This window comes from Gopherus flavomarginatus, chromosome 2 (assembly GCF_025201925.1).
Source record: "Gopherus flavomarginatus isolate rGopFla2 chromosome 2, rGopFla2.mat.asm, whole genome shotgun sequence".
In the NCBI taxonomy this organism is placed as follows: domain Eukaryota; kingdom Metazoa; phylum Chordata; order Testudines; family Testudinidae; genus Gopherus; species Gopherus flavomarginatus.
Window position 1 is genome coordinate 280,118,799 of NC_066618.1, and position 19,890 is coordinate 280,138,688.

A 19,890-nucleotide genomic window follows, 5' to 3' on the forward strand; every position below is an offset into this window, starting at 1 on the left:
TCTCTGAAATTCTTTCCACCAGATGTCAGGGTAGAGCTTATCCTGACTCTGCTTACACTAATAAACAGTAATAGTTAGATTAATGTTTGTACATTTCTTTTTAATTGCTATCTAATGCTAGAAAATCATTCAGTGAGGGGAATAAAAAAAAACCCTTTGCTCTCAACTCCAATTTCCTTTCACAGTTCTCATTCATTACAGTCCAGTGAACAAAAAACTTCACTCTTACTAATGTGAAAAACACTGTGATAAAATAATGAGCTATTGCACAGAGTTTTTCAATGAGAAGTGTTAAATCATTTCCAAATCATTGGTTCCAGAAGATTTAAGCCTTTAGAAGGGGAAAAAAAGCTCTTTTTGAAATACGGCAAAACATCTAATTATTTCATTATTTTCAAGCTGTGTACAAACTTTGATTTTTTCAGTACCCATATTTTGATTGAGTCTCTTAACAAATAGCAGGTGTTTATAATTCTTACATAACTTTTGTTTTTTGGATCTGGCCACACAGGGAAAAGGGTCCCTGAATACATTTACATGCTTCTCAGGAATTTATAGCTAGAAACAGGAATACAACCACAAAGGTTTCCCCATTTTCCTTTTTCTTTACCTTTAAGAATGTGGATTTTGCAGAATCCTGTCATTTTATAACGTGTAATCTGAGTGCTGACCTTTCGGCAACTCTGTTGCTCTTTGGGTATAGGGCCAATTATAGCACCTGAGCAATAGAAGCAGTCATCATGAGTTAGCTGTTTTCCCCCAACAGCTGATGTAGATGTGGCAGTTTCATAAGGCCCACAAATTTGACTTCAGTAGGTAACAAGGTGTAGAGGGCCTGATTTGAGAAGTGTGTGGTTGTACCAGGGCATTCCTTAATATGCAAATTTGAGTGTTTTGAGCTCCAGCAAATGTTTTTTGTTTATGTCCAGTCTATTTGTGTTCAATTTGTTAAGCTAGCTGCAGCTCAAGCAAACTGTTGCAGTCCATACTTGATGCTTTTCATTTATACAATACCTCTCACCGACAAGCTCAAACACTGCTGGTTGAAAAATGCAGAAAAAATGTAGTGAACAATTTTTGAAAATTTTCGTGAATTTTGACCAATCGATGAGCTGGCTATGAAACAGTAAAAATAATTTGTAAAGAAATTTACAACATTTTTCACAATTCATTGTGTCAACATTTTAAAAATCCTCAGCTGGCTTTAATCTCAAAGTACTTTTCAAACACTAATTAATTTTCAGAATGCAATTTGGCAGGTAATTATTATATCCAATTTATATAGCAAGAAACTAAGGCTCAGATTCACAAGGGAATCGAGGTGCTTAAGGCCCAGTCTTTGGCCCTAAATCCCAGGATTAGCTCCACTCCTTCTGAACACAGTAGGCACCTAAACTCAGTTTAGCACCTAAGATTTCAGGGAAAAGTTCCCCAAGTGCCTGTGTTTCTGCCTCTGAGCATGTGCACAGCTGCCTCCCTCAAGGTCTATCTTCCATGTAAGTGCTAGAGCTAGTCATGAATCATGGGAAGACAGGTATTCAACTGCCAAAGTATTCTGCAGGGTCTGATCCAATAGGTATGCTCAGCTAGTGCATCGGGTCCAGTTCAGAATCTAGCCAGAAATAGAAACCAGCTTATAACTTTAGCCCAATAGCTAGAACATTCACCTGAGATGTGGGAGACCTAGCTTCAATTCTCCCCCTCCCCTGCCAGAGAGGAAGAAAGGATTTGAAGAGGGATCTCTCCCCTACTAGGTGGGTGTACTGAGCAATGGGCGTTTCCTCAACCTCTCCTCTTCAAGCTGTTGAATAAATAATGAAAGAGTGATTGGAACAGAGAGAGTGGTTCCAGGGTCTCCTACTGCCGGGTAGCTGCCTTTATCACTGAACTACAGTCATTCTCATGTTTCAGAGTGGTAGCTGTGTTCATCTGTATCAGCAAAAACAATGAAGAGTCCTTGTGGCACCTTAGAGACAAACAAATTTATTTGGGCATAAGCTTTCGTGGGCTAAAACCAACTTCATCAGATGCATGGAGTGAAAAATACAGAAAGCGGTGCTCACTCTCCTTTTCATCCAATGATTAGTAAATATTTATCCACAGTGGAACAGTCACTTCATGTATACAACCCCATTGACTTCAGTGAGGTTCCAAACCAGAGTAACTGAGCAGAATTTGGTTCATTATTCCAAACGATCATCACCACATTTGGAGCACAAAGTGTAAATATACAATAGATGTTATCTTTACTCATACTATATGCTTGCTAATAATCAAGCTTAGAAAGTTTTTAATAATAACAGCAGCACTGTTAAAAACTGGGCCAGATTTTCAGAAGCGTATGTACAAAAATCTGTATACTCATTTGCTCTTACCCACTTTAGACCTTACACCTGATGGATACACACAAGTTGGAGTTGTTTTACACACAAGACCCAACACACATATATGCACATGCACCTGATGGTACTTGTGTGCCTAAATTAGTTTGTGTAAATGTCTGTAAACATGCATAGGCATTTCAAACAAGAATTATTTGGAGTAAGTTCTCTGGTCTCTGTTTCTCAGCATGTCAGACTAGATGTTCACAGTGGTCCCTTCTGGCCTTGAACCTATGAATCTTTGCAAATCTAGTCCACTGTGTTTAACACTTAACTCAGTGGTCCCCAAACTTTTTATGTCGTGGCTCCCCCCCCTTATCCGTAATGTAATCTGTCTGCTCCCAGCCCCCTGGGGACTGAGGATGGAGCTGCAGCTGGGGCCGGGAGCAGAGCCAAGGCCAGTGAGCCGTAGCTGAGAGCAGGAGCTGCAGTCATCAGCGGAACCAAAGTCGAGGCCTCGGCTGGGGGCAGGGCCTGAGCTGGAGCGGAGCTGGGGGCAGAGAGGGGCTAGGTGGTGCTCCTTCCCCACCCATCCCCTTGGGGGCTGGCCCAGGCCACACCACCCCCGAGCATTCCTCCACATGCACCTCCCTAAGGGGGTATGTGCCACAGTTTGGGGACCATTGGCTTAACTCCTTTAAAGTAACATGAAATAGCAATATAAACTCCTATCAAGCAAGCTGTTCTGCAAAGGTGTACCTTATATCAGTGAGGAACCCAACTGTAGTTAATGGGGCCCCATGCAGGCCAAAGGGTCCTTCTGCGTGGAAGACTTTGCAGCTGAGAGTTAATTTAAATTATAGCCCATACAGATAAACATTTTCAATATATCTTAGTCAGAATGATCAGGTATGTACATGTTGCTCTCCTTTCCTCCTCAAAAATGATTATTATTGATTTATTTCAAATGCTTCATCTCAAGCCTGTATTGCTCTCTATTTTTATTTCAAATTGAACAATATTATCAATATTATTATAGGCATCAGCCATTTTCAAGAATGAGGAAATTAAAAAGTACACATTTCTCATTATAAAACAAAAAACCAGAACCTATAACTTCATTTGGCATGGAAATAGTTCCAGGGTTGCAGATATGCCTGTCAGTATCTAGTAGAAATTAGCTGTGAATTGTCAAGGATAAGTTTTGTCCATTTTATTAATTGTTCTTTCTGAATGTTTATTGGATTTGTAATATAATCCTTTAGCAATCTGCCAATGTTCTGTTGGTTCTGTTAATGTGGACATAGCTTAGGCATAGGCAAGTTTGTATACAATGCTGTAGAGCCTGAGTCTCCTAGCCCTGGTCTGCACTACGAGTTTAGGTCGAAATATAGCAGTGTTACATCGATTTAACCCTGCACCCATCCACACGATGAAGCTGGTTGTTTCGACTTAAAAGGCTCTTAAAATTGATTTCTGTACTCCTCCCATGATAAGGAGGTTAGCACTGAAATCGACCTTGCCAGGTTTGGGGTATTGTGGTCGCAATATAATGGTATTGGCCTCTGGGAGCTATCCCAGAGTGCTCCATTGTGACCGCTCTGGACAGCGCTCTCACCTCAGATGCACTGGCCAGGTAGACAGGAAAAGTCCTGCGAACTTTTGAATGTTATTTCCTGTTTGGCCAGCGTGGCAATCTGCAGGTGAGTGCCAATCTCATCAGCAGAGGTGACCATGATGGAGTCCTAGAATCTCAAAAGAGCTCCAGCATGGACCGAAATGGGAGGTACTGGATCTAATCTCTGTATGGGGAGATGAATCCGTGATATCAGAACTCTGTTCCAAAAGACGAAATGCCCAAATATTTGAAAAAATCTCCAAGGGCATGAAGGATAGAAGCTATAACAGAGACCCGCAGCAGTGCCGTGTGAAACTTAAGGAGCTGAGGCAAGCCTACCAAAAAACCAGAGAGGCAAACGACTGCTCCGGGTCAGAGCCCCAGACATGCTGCTTCTATGATAAGCTGCATGCCGTTCGAGGAGGTGCAGCCACCACTACCCCAACCCTGTGCTTTGACTCTGTCAATGGAGTAGCACGCAATAGGGATGCAGGTTTTAGGGACGAGGAAGATGAGGAGGAGGAGGTTGAAGATAGCTCACAGCAAGCAAGCAGAGAAACCATTTTCCCCGACAGCCAGGAACTGTTTCTCACCCTGAACCCACCCAAAGCTGCCTCCTGGACCCACCAGGTGGAGAAGGGACCTCTGGTGAGTGTACCTGTGTAAATATTATACATGGTTTAAAACCAAGCGTGTTTAATGATTAATTTGCCCTGGCATTCGCGGCCAGTACAGCTACTGGAAAAGTCTGTTAACATGTCTGGGGATGGAGCAGAAATCCTCCAGGGACATCTCCATAAAGCTCTCCTAGATGTACTCCCAAAGCCTTTGCAAAAGGTTTCTGAGGAGGGCAGCCTTATTTTGTCCTCCATGGTAGGACACTTTACCATGCCAGGCCAGTAGCATGTAGTCTGGAATCATTGCACAACACAGCATATGGTCCAGGTGTTTGCTGGCATTCAAACAACATCCATTCTTAATCTCTCTGTGTTATCCTCAGGAGAGTGATATCATTCATGGTCACCTGGTTGAAATAGGGTCATTTTATTAAGGGGCCATTCAGAGGTCCCCTTTCCTGCTGAGCTATTTGCCTATGGCTGAACAGAAATCATCCCCACTGTTAGCCACGCAGTGGGGGGAGGGATGAAGCGATCATCCCAGAGAACTGGGGGAGGGGGTTAGTTGGATTTGTGCTGCGTGTTAACCTGAAAACCACAGCTCCTCCTTTTAAACTGCCAACCCATTTTAAATGACCAGCCCAATGAATGCTTGGTATGGGAAATGAGGGTGCTGCTGTTTGAAACTATTCCCGCAGGTTATGAAGGTTAAAGAAGCCAAAAGACTGTGTCTTATCATGGCAGCCTGGAAGCCAAATTCTGTTGCCCGGCCCTGTGTGAAAGATGTCTCACACCAAACCGGCAGATCCTCAATAAGAGGCAAAATGTGACCTTGTACATGTGCTATGTAATGTTAAAAGCAACATTCACTGTGAAAGAGTCTACCCATTGTTCTCTAAAATGTGTCTTTTTAACCACCGCTCTCTCTTTTTTTTCCCTCCACCAGCTGCAAATGTTTCAACACTTCCACTATCTTCTCCTTCCCAGATGCTAGCGAAGATTAGAAGGTGAAAAAAAAGCACTCACGATGAAATGTTCTCTGAGCTCATGCAGTCCTCCCACGTTAGAAGAGCACAGCAGAATGCATGGAGGCAGACAATATCAGAGTTCAGGAAAGCACAATATAAACGTGAGGACAGGTGGTAGGCCTGAAGATAATAAGTGGCAGGCTGAAGATGATAGGTGGCATCAGCTTGCTGACAGAAGGCAAGAGGCAATGGTGAGGCTACTGGAGGAACAAACTGATATGCTCCGGTGTAAGGTTGAGAGTCAGGAAAGGCAGCATGAGCACAGACCACCGCTACAGCCTCTGTGTAACCAACAGCCCTCCTCCCTAGGTTCCATAGCCTCCTCACCTAGATGCCCAAGAACACGGTGGGGGGGCCTCTGGGCACCCAACCACTCCACTCCAGAGGACTGCCCAAGCAACAGAAAGCTGGTATTCAATAAGTTTTAAAGTGCAGTGAGGCTTTGTCCTTCCCTCTTCCCCCATCCCACCCGGTGCTTCCCTCCTCCCCCACCCCTCCTGGGTTACCTTGGCAGTTATCCCCCTATTTGTGTGATGAATTAATGAAGAATGCATGAATGAGAAGCAGCAATGACTTTATTGCCTCTGCAAGCGGTGATTGAAGCGGGTGGGGGGGTGGTTAGCTTACAGGGAAGTAGAGTGAACCAAGGGCGGGGTTTTCATCAAGGAGAAACAAACAGAGCTTTCATTCCGTAGCCTGTCCAGTCATGAAACTGGTTTTCAAAGCTTCTCTGATGCGCAGTGCTTCCTGGTGTGCTCTTCTAATTGCCCTGGTGTCTGGCTGTGCGTAATCAGCGGCCAGGCGATTTGCCTCAATCTCCCACCCTTCCATAAACGTCTCCCCCTTACTCTCACAGATATTGTGGAGCGCACAGCAAGCAGTAATAACAATGGGAATATTGGTTTCGCTGAGGTCTATCCGAGTTTGTAAACTGCACCAACGCACTTTTAAACGTCCAAATGCACATTCTACCATCATTCTGTGCTTGCTCAGCCTATTGTTGAACAGCTCCTGACTACTGTCCAGGCTGCCTCTGTATGGCTTCATGAGTCATGGCATTAAGGGGTAGACTGGGTCCCCAAGGATAACTATAGGCATTTCAACATCCTCAATAGTTATTTTCTGGTCTGTGAAGAAAGTCCCTTGCTGCAGCTTTTGAAACAGACCAGAGTTCCTGAAGATGCAAGTGTCATGTACCTTTCCCAGCCATCCCATGTTGATGTTGGCAAAACGTCCTTTGTGATGCACCAGTGTTTGCAACACCATTGAAAAGTACCCCTTTCGGTTTAGGTACTCGCTGCTTTGGTGGTCTGGTGCCAAGAGAGGGATATGGGTTCCATCTATTGCCCCACCACAGTTAGGGAACCCCATTGCAGCAAAGCCATCCACTATGACCTGCACATTTCCCAGAGTCACTACCCTTGATAGCAGCAGCTCTTTGATTGCGTTGGCTACTTGGATCACAGTAGCCCCCACAGTAGATTTGCCCACTCCAAATTGATGCCCCACTGACTGGTAGCTGTCTGGCATTGCAAGCTTCCAGAGGGCTATCACCACTCACTTGTGAACTGTGAAAGCTGCGCTCATCTTGATATTCTTGCTCTTCAGGGCAGGGGAAAACAAGTCACAAAGTTCCATGAAAGTGCCCTTATGCATGCGAAAGTTTCACAGCCACTGGGAATTGTCCCAGACCTGCAACTCTATGTGGGCTCACCATTCTGTGCTTGTTTCCTGGGCCCAGAATCAGTGTTCCACGGCATGAACCAGCCCCATTAACACTATGATGTCCACATTGCCAGGCCCCGTACTTTGAGAGAAGTCTGTGTTCATGTCCTCATCACTTTTGTCACGACACTGCCACCGCCTCCTCATCTGGTTTTGCTTTTGCAGGTTCTGGTTCTGTATATACTGCAAGATATTGCGCGTGGTTTTTACAGTGCTCATAATTGCTGCAGTGATCTGAGGAGGCTCCATGCTTGCCGTGCTATGGCATCTGTGCTGAAAAAAGGTGCGAAATGATTGTCTGTCATTGCTCTGATGGAGGGAGGGACGACTGACAACATGGCTTACAAGGAATTAAAATCAACAAAGGGGGTGGGTTTGCATCAAGGGGAAGCACACACAACTGTCACACAGAATGGCCCCCTCAAGGATTTAACTCATAACCCTGGGTTTAGCAGGCCAATACTCAAACCACTGAGCTATCCCTCCCCCACCATTCACAAAGGGGGGGGGAGCAAATGAATACAAAACAAATCTGGTCTCTTTCTTGTTTTGATCCATCTCTCTTATACATCTTAGGCTGGCAGCAGATGGTGCAGTACGACTTCTAGCCATCGTCATCTCCTGGCTGCTTGCCAGAAGATGGTGTAGTACGATTGCTAGCCATTGTCGTCTCTTGGCTGCTTGCCAGAAGACAGTGCAGTACAACTGCAGGCAGGACTGAATTTCCATGAGACGAAACTTAAGAAGAGAATGACCTGGAGTCACTCCCATTTATGTCCAGGCGCCCCTGACAGACCTCACTGAGGTCTTCCAGGAGCACCCATGTCTGCCCAGGCGCCCCTGACCGACCTCATCAAGGTCGACTAAAAGAGCACCCAGGAGACGACGACGATTACCATGTCTAATGCACCATCTGCTGCTGAAACACAATAAGCTGCTACTGTGTAGCAATGCAGTAGCACATCTACCGGCATCCAGGAGACGTACAGTGATGGTGAGCTGAGTGGGCTCCATGCTTGCTGTGATATGGCATCTGCATGGGTAACCCAGGAAAAAAGATGAGAAATGATTGTCTGCCATTGCATTCCCAGAGGGAGGGAGGGGCAGCTTGACGGTATGTACCCAGAACTACCTGCGGCAATGTTTTTGACCCATCAGGCATTAGGATCTCAACCCAGAATTCCAATGGGCGGTAGAGACTGTGGGAACTGTGGGATAGCTACCCACAGTGCAATGCTCTGGAAGTCAACGCTAGCCTCAGTACTGTGGGCGCACTCCGCCGAATTAATGGTCTTAATGGTCTTAAGTGGGGACACACTTCTATAAATTCGACCTAATTTCATAGTGTAGAAATACCCTTAGAAAAGATATATGGGAAAAGGAGACATGGTTCCAAAGGAGTACTGCCTTCTCCCATCTGATATAGAAAGGTGTGCAGAGAATAAGACAAGAGCTGCTGCATTATTGATTACACACAAAAAGAGGAAATTCCATGCAACACCTCCCCCACCCCAACATTAAAAGAACATTGACACTTGAAGGTGAATGACTCACTCATAAGTCAGGAAATGACAACGCTAAATTTGCCTGTATCTAAACGAGGTTAGACAATATAGTGGTAAAAATGCTGGCACCTATGAGAAATTTTATTAAAAAGGACAGTGCAGAGACAGCCTGAAGTGCGAACTACATACAATTTCTTGTGAGCAAATAAGATAGCTGAGCTAATAAAAACAAAAAAAACATCAACATTGGTGTGCTGGGAGAGATGGCAGTCTTTATAATGGTGTGGTGAAACAAACTGAAACCATTCCTGCCTTAGATTCAGTTTCAGGTTTGTTCAAGATCCATTGCTATTAAAATCAAACCCACACATTTCTTTTGTTTAAAAATGGATTCCTTATTTTTAAAAAACCGTTTTGTGGGTTGAGGAATTTTTCTATATGTAACTTCTGTATAATGGCATATGAGTTTCATATACATATATAGTATGTCAGATTTTTGATATATGCGATCTGTGTGGAGTGTATTATGTGGAATGGGTCATACTGCCATATTAATTTTAGTAATGAATGGGGATTTGTGTAACTTTAGTATATGTGGATGAATTGTGGAATGAGGAGATGTTCTGTTTAACTTCAATACTACTGGTTAGTGCTGGGTGTATGCGAGAGAGGGTGGCTATGGGATGTGGTGGATTTTCTGAGGGGGTGTTTGCTGTGTACGTGAGGGAGTATGCAAAGATGCAATGGGGTTGGTGTGTGTGTGAGGGGCACTGTGATCATTGTTAGGGATATGTGTGAGTGGGATTGTGGTGGGGTTTGGTTTGTGTCAGGGGCCCAGTGGGAGTTTGGGGCGAGGGTGTGGGCATGAGAGCCTTCTAGGGCCTTGTCTACACTATAGAGTTCTGTTGGCAAAAGGCAGCTTTTGTTGGCAAAACAGTGGATGTGTACACACTACAATGAGACTTTTGGTGGCAAAAATGCCCTGTTTTGGCAATAAAATAAAAGCACCCCGATGAGAGACATAAGGCTTTGTGCACAAAAGTTACGTTAACAAAGTGCCAGTGAAGACACCACGCTTGATTTTATTGCTTTAATTCGCCTCCAGGAGGCATCCCACAATGCCCATCCTGACCGCTCTGGTCAGTGATTTAAACTCTGCTGCCCTGCAACCAGGTAAACAACCATCTGCCTCTCACCCTTTAAAGCCCTGGGAATTTTTGAAATTCCATTTCCTGTTTACTCATCATGGAGAGGTCTCATCGCATCTTCCCAGGTGACCAGGGTGGCTTCATGCAGCAAACGCTCTCCTGCTTGGACCACTGCAGAGCTGCTGTATCTGCTCAGTATTTGGGGAGAAGAGTATGTGCAATCCCAGCTGTGCTTCAGCTGTAGGAATTTTGATACTTGTGCGAGGCTTGTGCGAAAAGAGCTATGATCAGGACAACCTACAGTGCAAGGGAGGCAAACCTGCATTCTGGTGCTGCACCCGAGACCTGCCAGCTCTACAAGGAGCTGGATGCGATTCTTGGTGGTGACTCCAGTGAGAGAGTAATTGTAACGTTACCACAGGTGTATTTTACTGAAATGTTTCAATGCTGTGCGTGAACTTAACAATCATGCTTCTGTGCACTGTTTCTTGTGCTTCTGCAGATGTGGCCTTGAGGGAAACGCCACACACACCAGCAGTGCGTCTCTGCCAGATAAGAAAGCTCCCAAGACAGAGCAAAGAAGACATGTTCTGGAAGCAGGGCCGGATTAACTCTCCTGTAGACTCAGGGCTATTAGATTTTGTGGGGCCCCTGTATACAAGTATTTTTCCTGGGAGGGAGTTTGGTGCAGGAAGGGGATGGGGCAGGGGATTGGGGTGCAGGGTCTGGGAGGGAGTTTGGATGCAGGAGGGCATTCTGATCTGTGACAGGGGGCTGATGTGGAGGAGGGGGTACGAGGTGCAGGCTCCGGCTGAGAGGTGCTTACCACAAGCAGCTCCTTGCTGGCGGCGCAGCAGGGCTCAGGCTACCTTCCTGTCTGCGATAGCCCCACGCCACTCCTGGAAGCGACTGGCTGCTAGCACATCTGTGCGCGCCTCTTGGGAGGAGGGGGACAGCAGGTTTCCCTACACTGCCCATGCCCACAAACGCTGCTCCCAGCCAATGGAAGCTGCAGGGACAATGCTAGGGGTGGGAGCAGCGTGCGGCACCACCTCCCCCGCACCCCACCACGGGCTGCAGAGATGTCCCAGCAGTGACCCTCTTCCGGGAGCGGCGTGGAGCTATGTCAGGCAGGCAGCCTGCCTGAAAGCCCCTTTTAGCGGCCTGGAGATCATTGCCTGTGATTTATTTTTGCAGAGCTCTAAGCTGCAACCCCTAAAGCTCTTGCCTTAATCTAGCCCTCTCTGGGAGGTAATGCAGTTCTCCAGTGCAGAGAAACGGGAATACAGGGAGTGGAGGGAAGCCAAAAGGCAGGACAGAAAAGAAATCAGGAGTTTGTTAAGAACGTTACTGTGTGGATGATTAAAATCATAGAGGAGCAAACACAGATGCTGAAGTCCTTAATAATGCTGTAGACTGAGTAGATGTGTGCACGCCCTCCCTTGCAGCTCATTCAGAACTCTTTTCTGTGCCCCCTACCCCCAGCCCAACTCTACCTGCACTTTCCTTTCTGCTTTCTGGAAGTTCTCAGTTTCCTGTTCACTCCACCCCCTCGGACAACTTTCAAAATGATAGCTGGACATACACACATCTCTGAAAATCTGCTCTTCCCTGGTACTGCATTTCCCACCAACTCTGTGTGTGTGTGTGTGTGTGTGTGTGTGTGTGTGTGTGTGTGTGTGTGTGTGTGTGTGTGTGTGTGTGTGTGTGTGTGTGTGTGTGTGTGTGTGTGTGTGTGTGTGTGTGTGTGTGTGTGTGTGTGTGTTTTCTGAAATAATAGCAACATTTTTGAACAATAACTAATCTTTATTTGTGTCTTACACATTGAGATAGCAGGCACTACCAAGACATACACAGGCAGTTTAATCAGTTGCTTACTTGAATGTAAGGCCCAACATTTCACAATTTCTTCCTTGAATTACCCTGTTCTGGGCCCCTCTGATAGCCCTGGTATCTGGCTGCTCAAAATCAGCAGCCAGGCAGTCTGCCTCAGCACTCCACCCCTGAGCAAACCTTTCACCCGTAGCTTCACAAATATTATGCAACATACAACACGTTACTATGACCATGGGTATATTACCCTCATTGAAGTCTAACCTGCCATAAAGACATTGTAAGCGCACCTTTAATCTGACAAAGGCACATTCCATGGTCAACCGGCACCTACTCAGCCTGTTGTTGAACTGCTTCTTACTGCTATACAATTTTCCTGTGTAAGGTTTCATGAGCCATGGTTGTAAGAGGTACACTATGTCTCCCAGGATCACTGTGGGCATTTCAACATTCCCAACTGTAATCTTCTGGTCTGGAAAGAAAGTCCTCGCTTGCAGCTTTCTATACAGGCCTTCATGTACCTTCCTGGACCATCCCACATTGATGTCAGTGAATTGCCCATGTTGATCCAGAAGCGCCTGCAACACCATGGAGAAATACCTCATCCTATTGATGTACTCTGTTTCAAGGTCGTCTGGTGCCAAAAGCCGTCCACTATTTCACGCATATTTCCCAGAGTCACGGTACTTCGTGTCAGGATGCGATTAAGTGTCCTGAACACTTGCATTAATGCAGCCCCAATGGTCGACTTCCCAACTCCAAACTGATTTGCAACCAACCAGTAGCAGTGTGGAGTCGCAAGCTTCCACACTGCAATTGCCACACACTTCTCTACAGATAGGGCAGCTCTCATGTTGGTGTCTTTGTGTCACAGTGCTGGGGCAAGCTCCACACACAGTTCCAGGAAGGTGGCTTTCCACATCCGAAAGTTCTGTAGCCACTGCTTGTCATGCCAGACCCTGCATGGCAGTACGATTCCACCTTTCAGTGCTTGTTTCCTAAGCGCAAAAGCGATGGTCCGCTGTATGCAACTGTTCTGAGAATGCCAAAAGAAATCTAAAGTTGCTCCTATCCATATCATACATCAGTTCAGGCAACTGCGAGTCTTGTTCAGTTAGGAACTTTATGATTAACTGCACTGCCATCAGTGACGTGTTAATGACAATTATCAGAGCATAGGAGAGCCGTGCGGGATCCATCCCTTCACACAAAGATGCCAGGGTGCACAGCAAACAAGGGTCATTGAAAAATGCTGTGAAAGAAAGCTGGAAGCCCATGGAACACTGGCACAGAAAACGATGCATCATGGGACATTGAACCCGATCCCAAGATGCGACCTGATCCCTTCCGCCTCCCACTAGACCTAGTGGCAAGTGTCAAGCTGCAAAGTGGGATAGGTACTCACAGTGCATTGCTCACACTGTCGATGATAGTGCCCCAACTGTGGATGCACTCTGCCAATAGAGGGAGCAAGTGTGAACTTGCAATACCAATTTTTATTATAGTGCTTTTTGAGTGTCAACATAACTTTTGTCAACAAAATTCTACAGTGTAGACAAGGCCTAGATGCACAAGTTTGACTGCAGTGGGGTTTCAACATGTGTGCTTGCGTATAGGTGAGGTTTGGGGGGCATATGAGGGAGTTGCAAAAGGGGCTTAAAGTGTGTGTGTGAGGGAGACTGTAATTGGGTTTGTGGAGATTTTAGAGGGGCTGCACTGGGATTTTGAGATGTGTGAGAGGGAGGTTGCAATGAGGTTTGTGGGGATTATGGAGGAGGCTGCAGGGGGGATTTGAGGTATGTGATGGGTGCAGTAGGTAGGTGTGACAGGGTTGCAGTGAGGTTTGCAGGGGGGATATGGAGCAGCAGTGGCATCTGAGAGGTCTGAGGGGCATTAGGAGGTGTGAGGGGGCAGCAGTGGGGTTTGTGGGTGTTATGAGGGTTGCAGCAGGGTTTGGGGCAATTAGGCAGCAGTGGAGTTTAAAGTGTGTGAGGAGGAGCAGTAGATAGAGTAGCAGTAGGATACGTGGGTGGCTATAGGACAGCAGTGGGGCTTATAGGGGGCCATGGGGTGGCAATGGGGTTTGCAGGGGACTATGGGGTGACAGTGCAGTGTGAGAGGGGTTGCAGTGACAGTCTATGGGTGGCAGTAGGGTGTGAGGGGGATTACAGTGACAGGCTATGGGCAGCAGTAGGGTGTGGGGGGTTACAGTGATGGGCTATGGGTCGGCAATGCGCTGTGGGTTGTGTGTGAAGGGCAGCAGTAGGGTGTGATGGGGAGTTATGGGGCAGCAGTACAGTGAGTGAGGGGGTGAGGTGGCAGTAAGGTGTGAGGGGGGCTATGGGGTGGCAATGCAGTGTGTGAGGAGGGTGAGGGCAGCAGTGCAGTGTGAAGGGGTGGGGGCGGCAGTGCAGTGTGAGAAGAGCTATAGGGCAGCAGTGCAGTGTGAAGGGGTGGGGCAGCAGAGGGGTGCGAGGGGGGCTATGGAGCACAGTGCACTATGTGAAGGGGTGGGGACGTCAGCGGGATGTGAGGGGGGCTATGGAGCACAGTGCAGAATGAAGGAGGTGGGGGCGGCAGTGGGGTGTAAGGAGGGCTATAGGGCAGCAGTGCAGAGTGAATGGGGTGGGGGCGGCAGTAGGGTGTGAGGGGGGCTATGGAGCACAGTGCAGAGTGAAGGGGGTGAGGGCGGTAGTGGGGTGTGAGGAGAGCTATAGGGCAGAAGTGCAGAGTGAGGGGGTGGGGGCAGCAGCGGGGTGTGAGGGGGGCTATGGAGCACAGTGCAATGTGTGAGGGGGTGGGGGCAGTAATACGGTGTTAGGAGGGGCTATGGGGGCAGAAGTGCAGTGTGAAGGGGGTGGGGGTAGCAGTGAGGTGTGAGGGGGGCTATGGAGCACAGTGCAGAGTGAAGGGGATGTGGGTGGCAGTGGGGTGTGAGGGGGGTATGGAGCACAGTGCAGAGTGAAGGGGTGGGGGCGGCAGTGGGGTGTGAGGAGAGCTATAGGGCAGAAGTGCAGAGTGAAGGGGGTGGGGGCATCAGTGGGGTGTGAGGGGGTCTATGGAGCACAGTGCAGTGTGTGAGGGGGTGGGGGCAGTAATAGGGTGTCAGGAGGGGCTATAGGGCAGAAGTGCAGTATGAAGGGGGTGGGGCAGCAGTGGGGTGTGAGGGCGCTATGGAGCACAGTGCAGAGTGAAGGAGGTGGGGGAGGTAGTGGGGTGTGAGGGGGGCTATGGGACACAGTGCAGTATGAAGGGGTGGGGGCAGCCGTGGGGTGTGAGGGGGCTATGGGACACAGCGCAGAGTGAAGGGGGTGGGGGCGGCAGTGGGATGTGAGGGGGGCTATAGGGCAGCAGTGCAGAGTGAAGGGGGTGGGGGCAGCAGTGTGGTGTGAGGGGGGCTATAGGGCAGAAGTGCAGAGTGAAGAGGCTGGGCGCGGTAATGGGGTGTGAGGGGGGCTATGGGACACAGTGCAGTGTGGAGGGGGTGGGGGCGGCAGTGGGATGTGAGGGGGGGCTATGGAGCACAGTGCAGTATGAAGGGGGTGGGGGGCGGCAGTGAGGTGTGAGGGGGGCTATAGGGCAGAAGTGCAGAGTGAAGGGGCTGGGCGCGGTAGTGGGGTGTGAGGAGGGCTTTGGGGCACAGTGCAGAGTGAAGGGGGTAGGGGCGGCAGTGGGGTGTGAGGGGGCTATGGAGCAGAGTGAAGGGGGTAGGGGCACCAGTGAGGTGTCAGGGGGCTATGGGGCACAGTGCAGAGTGAAGGGGGTAGGGGCGGCAGTGGGATGTGAGTGGGGCTATGGGGCACAGTGCAGAGTGAAGGGGGTAGGGGCGGCAGTGGGGTGTGAGGGGGGCTATGGGGCACAGCGCAGAATGAAGGGGGTGGGAGCGACAGTGAGGTGTGAGGGAGCTATGGGGCACAGTGCAGAGTGAAGGGGGTAGGGGCGGCAGTGAGGTGTGAGGGGGGCTATGGGGCACAGTGCAGAGTGAAGGGGGTGGGCGCGGCAGTGAGGTGTGAGAGGGCTATGGGGCACAGTGCAGAGTGAAGGGGGTAGGGGCGGCAGTAGGGTATGAGGGGGCCTATGGGGCACAGTGCAGAGTGAAGGGGGTGGGCACAGCAGTGAGGTGTGAGGGGGCTACGGGGCACAGTGCAGAATGAAGGGGGTAGGGGCGGCAGTGGGGTGTGAGGGGGGCTATGGGGCACAGTGCAGAGTGAAGGGGGTAGGGGCAGCAGTGAGGTGTGAGGGGGCTATGGAGCACAGTGCAGTGTGAAGGGGGTGGGGCTGACAGTGGGGTTTGAGGGGGCTATGGGGCACAGTGCAGAGTGAAGGGGTGGGGGCGGCAGTGGGATGTGAGGGGGGGTATGGGATACAGTGCAGTGTAAAGGGGGTGGGGGCGGCAGTGGGATGTGAGGGGGGCTATGGGACACAGTGCAGTGTGGAGGGGGTGGGGGGGCAGTGGGATGTGAGGGGGGCTATGGAGCACAGTGCAGTATGAAGGGGGTGGGGGCAGCAGTGAGGTGTGAGGGGGGCTATAGGGCAGAAGTGCAGAGTGAAGGGGCTGGGCGCGGTAGTGGGGTGTGAGGAGGGCTTTGGGGCACAGTGCAGAGTGAAGGGGGTAGGGGCGGCAGTGGGGTGTGAGGGGGCTATGGAGCAGAGTGAAGGGGGTGGGCGCGGCAGTGAGGTGTGAGGGGGGCTATGGAGCAGAGTGAAGGGGGTAGGGGCACCAGTGAGGTGTCAGGGGGCTATGGGGCACAGTGGGATGTGAGTGGGGCTATGGGGCACAGTGCAGAGTGAAGGGGGTAGGGGCAGCAGTGGGGTGTGAGGGGGGATATGGGGCACAGCGCAGAATGAAGGGGGTAGGGGCGGCAGTGGGGTGTGAGGGGGCTATGGAGCAGAGTGAAGGGGGGTGGGCGCGGCAGTGAGGTGTGAGGGGGGCTATGGAGCAGAGTGAAGGGGGTAGGGGCACCAGTGAGGTGTGAGGGGGCTATGGGGCACAGTGCAGAGTGAAGGGGGTAGGGGCGGCAGTGAGGTGTGAGGGGGGTTAAGGGGAACAGTGCAGAGTGAAGGGGGTGGGTGCGGCAGTGAGGTGTGAGGGGGCTATGGGGCACAGTGCAGAGTGAAGGGGGTAGGGGTGGCAGTAGGGTGTGAGACGGGCTATGGGGCACAGTGCAGAGTGAAGGGGGTAGGGGCGGCAGTGGGGTGTGAGGGGGCTATGGAGCACAGTGCAGTGTGAAGGGGGTGGGGGCGACAGTGGGGTGTGAGGGGGCTATGGGGCACAGTGCAGAGTGAAGGGGGTGGGGGTGGCAGTGTGGTGTGAGGGGGCTATGGGGCACAGTGCAGAGTGAAGAGGGTGGGGACGGCAGTGCGGTGTGAGGGGGCTATGGGGCACAGTGCAGTATGAAGGGGGTGGGGGCGGCAGTGTGGTGTGAGGGGGCTATGGGGCACAGTGCAGTGTGAAGGGGGTGGGGGCAGCAGTGGGGTGTGAGGGGGCTATGGGGCACAGTGCAGAGTGAAGGGGGTGGGGGCAGCAGTGGGGTGTGAGGGGGCTATGGGGCACAGTGCAGAGTGAAGGGGGTAGGGGCGGCAGTGGGGTGTGAGGGGGCTATGGAGCAGTGTGAAGGCGGTGGGGGCAGCAGTGGGGGGTGAGGGGGCTATGGGGCACAGTGCAGAGTGAAGGGGGTGGGGGCAGCAGTGAGGTGTGAGGGGGCTATGGGGCACAGCGCAGTGTGAAGGGGTGGGCGCAGCAGTGGGGTGTGAGGGGGCTATGGGGCACAGTGCAGAGTGAAGGGGGTAGGGGCAGCAGTGGGGTGTGAGGGGGCTATGGAGCAGTGTGAAGGGGGTGGGGGCAGCAGTGGGGTGTGAGGGGGGCTATGGAGCACAGTGCAGAGTGAAGGGGGTGGGGGTGGCAGTGTGGTGTGAGGGGGCTATGGGGCACAGTGCAGAGTGAAGAGGGTGGGGACGGCAGTGCGGTGTGAGGGGGCTATGGGGCACAGTGCAGTATGAAGGGGGTGGGGGCAGCAGTGTGGTGTGAGGGGGCTATGGGGCACAGTGCAGTATGAAGGGGGTAGGAGCGGCAGTGGGGTGTGAGGGGGCTATGGAGCAGTGTGAAGGGGGTGGGGGCAGCAGTGGGGTGTGAAGGGGCTATGGGGCACAGTGCAGAGTGAATGGGGTGGGGGCAGCAGTGGGGTGTGAGGGGGCTGTGGGGCACAGTGCAGAGTGAAGGGGGTGGGGGCGGCAGTGGGGTGTGAGGGGGCTATGGGGCACAGTGCAGAGTGAAGGGGGTAGGGGTGGCAGTGGGGTGTGAGGGGGCTATGGAGCAGTGTGAAGGCGGTGGGGGCAGCAGTGGGGGGTGAGGGGGCTATGGGGCACAGTGCAGAGTGAAGGGGGTGGGGGCAGCAGTGAGGTGTGAGGGGGCTATGGGGCACAGCACAGAGTGAAGGGGGTAGGGGCGGCAGTGGGGTGTGAGGGGGCTATGGAGCAGTGTGACGGGGGTGGGGGCAGCAGTGGGGTGTGAAGGGGCTATGGGGCACAGTGCAGAGTGAAGGGGGTAGGGGCGGCAGTGGGGTGTGAGGGGGGCTATAGGGCAGAAGTGCAGAGTGAAGGGGGTGGGGGGCGGCAGTGTGGTGTGAGGGGGCTATGGGGCACAGTGCAGAGTGAAGGGGGTAGGGGCGGCAGTGGGGTGTGAGGGGGGCTATAGGGCAGAAGTGGAGAGTGAAGGGGGTAGGGGCGGCAGTGGGGTGTGAGGGGGGCTATAGGGCAGAAGTGCAGAGTGAAGGGGCTGGGCGCGGTAATGGGGTGTGAGGGGGCTATGGGACACAGTGCAGTGTGAAGGGGGTGGGGGCAGCAGTGGGGTGTGAATAGGCTTTGGGGCACAGTGCAGAGTGAAGGGGGTGGGCGCGGCAGTGGGGTGTGAGGAGGCTATGGGGCACAGCACAGAGTGATGGGGGTGGGGGCGGCACTGAGGTGTGAGGGGGGCTATGGGGCACAGTGCAGAGTGAAGGGGTGGGGGCGGCAGTGGGGTGTGAGGGGGCTATGGGGCACAGTGCAGAGTGAAGGGGGTGGGGGGCGGCAGTGGGGTGTGAGGGGGGCTATGGGGCACAGTGCAGAGTGAAGGGGGTAAGGGCGGCAGTGGGGTGTGAGGGGGCTATGGGGCACAGTGCAGAGTGAAGGGGGTGGGGGCGGCAGTGAGGTGTCAGGGGGCTATGGGGCACAGTGCAGAGTGAAGGGGGTGGGGGCGGCAGTGGGGTGTGGGGGGGGCTATGGGGCACAGTGCAGAGTGAAGGGGGTAAGGGCGGCAGTGGGGTGTGAGGGGGCTATGGGGCACAGCGCAGAGTGAAGGGGGTGGGGGCAGCAGTGGGGTGTGTGGGGGCTATGGGGCACAGTGCAGTGTGAAGGGGGTGGGGGCGGCAGTCGGGTGTGGGGGGGCTATGGGGCACAGTGCAGAGTGAAGGGGGTAGGGGCGGCAGTGGGGTGTGAGGGGGCTATGGAGCAGTGTGAAGGGGGCGGGGGGCGGCAGTGGGGTGTGAGGGGGCTATGGGGCACGGTGCAGTGTGAAGGGGGTGGGGGCAGCAGTGGGGTGTGAGGGGGCTATGGGGCACAGTGCAGAGTGAAGGGGTTGGGGGCAGCAGTGGGTGTGAGGGGGCTATGGGGCACAGTGAAGAGTGAAGGGGGTGGGGGCGGCAGTCGGGTGTGAGGGGGCTATGGGGCAGAGTGCAGAGTGAAGGGGGTGGGCACAGCAGTGCGGTGTGAGGGGGCTATGGGGCACAGCACAGAGTGAAGGAGGTGGGGGCGGTAGTGTGGTGTGAGGGGGCTATGGGGCACAGTGCAGAGTGAAGGGGGTGGGGGCAGCAGTGCGGTGTGAGGGGGCTATGGGGCACAGTGCAGAGTGAAGGGGGTGGGGGCGGCAGTGGGGTGTGAGGGGGCTATGGGGCACAGCGCAGAGTGAAGGAGGTGGGGGCGGTAGTGTGGTGTGAGGGGGCTATGGGGCACAGCGCAGAGTGAAGGAGGTGGGGGCAGCAGTGGGGTGTGAGGGGGCTATGGGGCACAGTGCAGAGTGAAGGGGGTGGGGGCAGCAGTGGGTGTGAGGGGGCTATGGGGC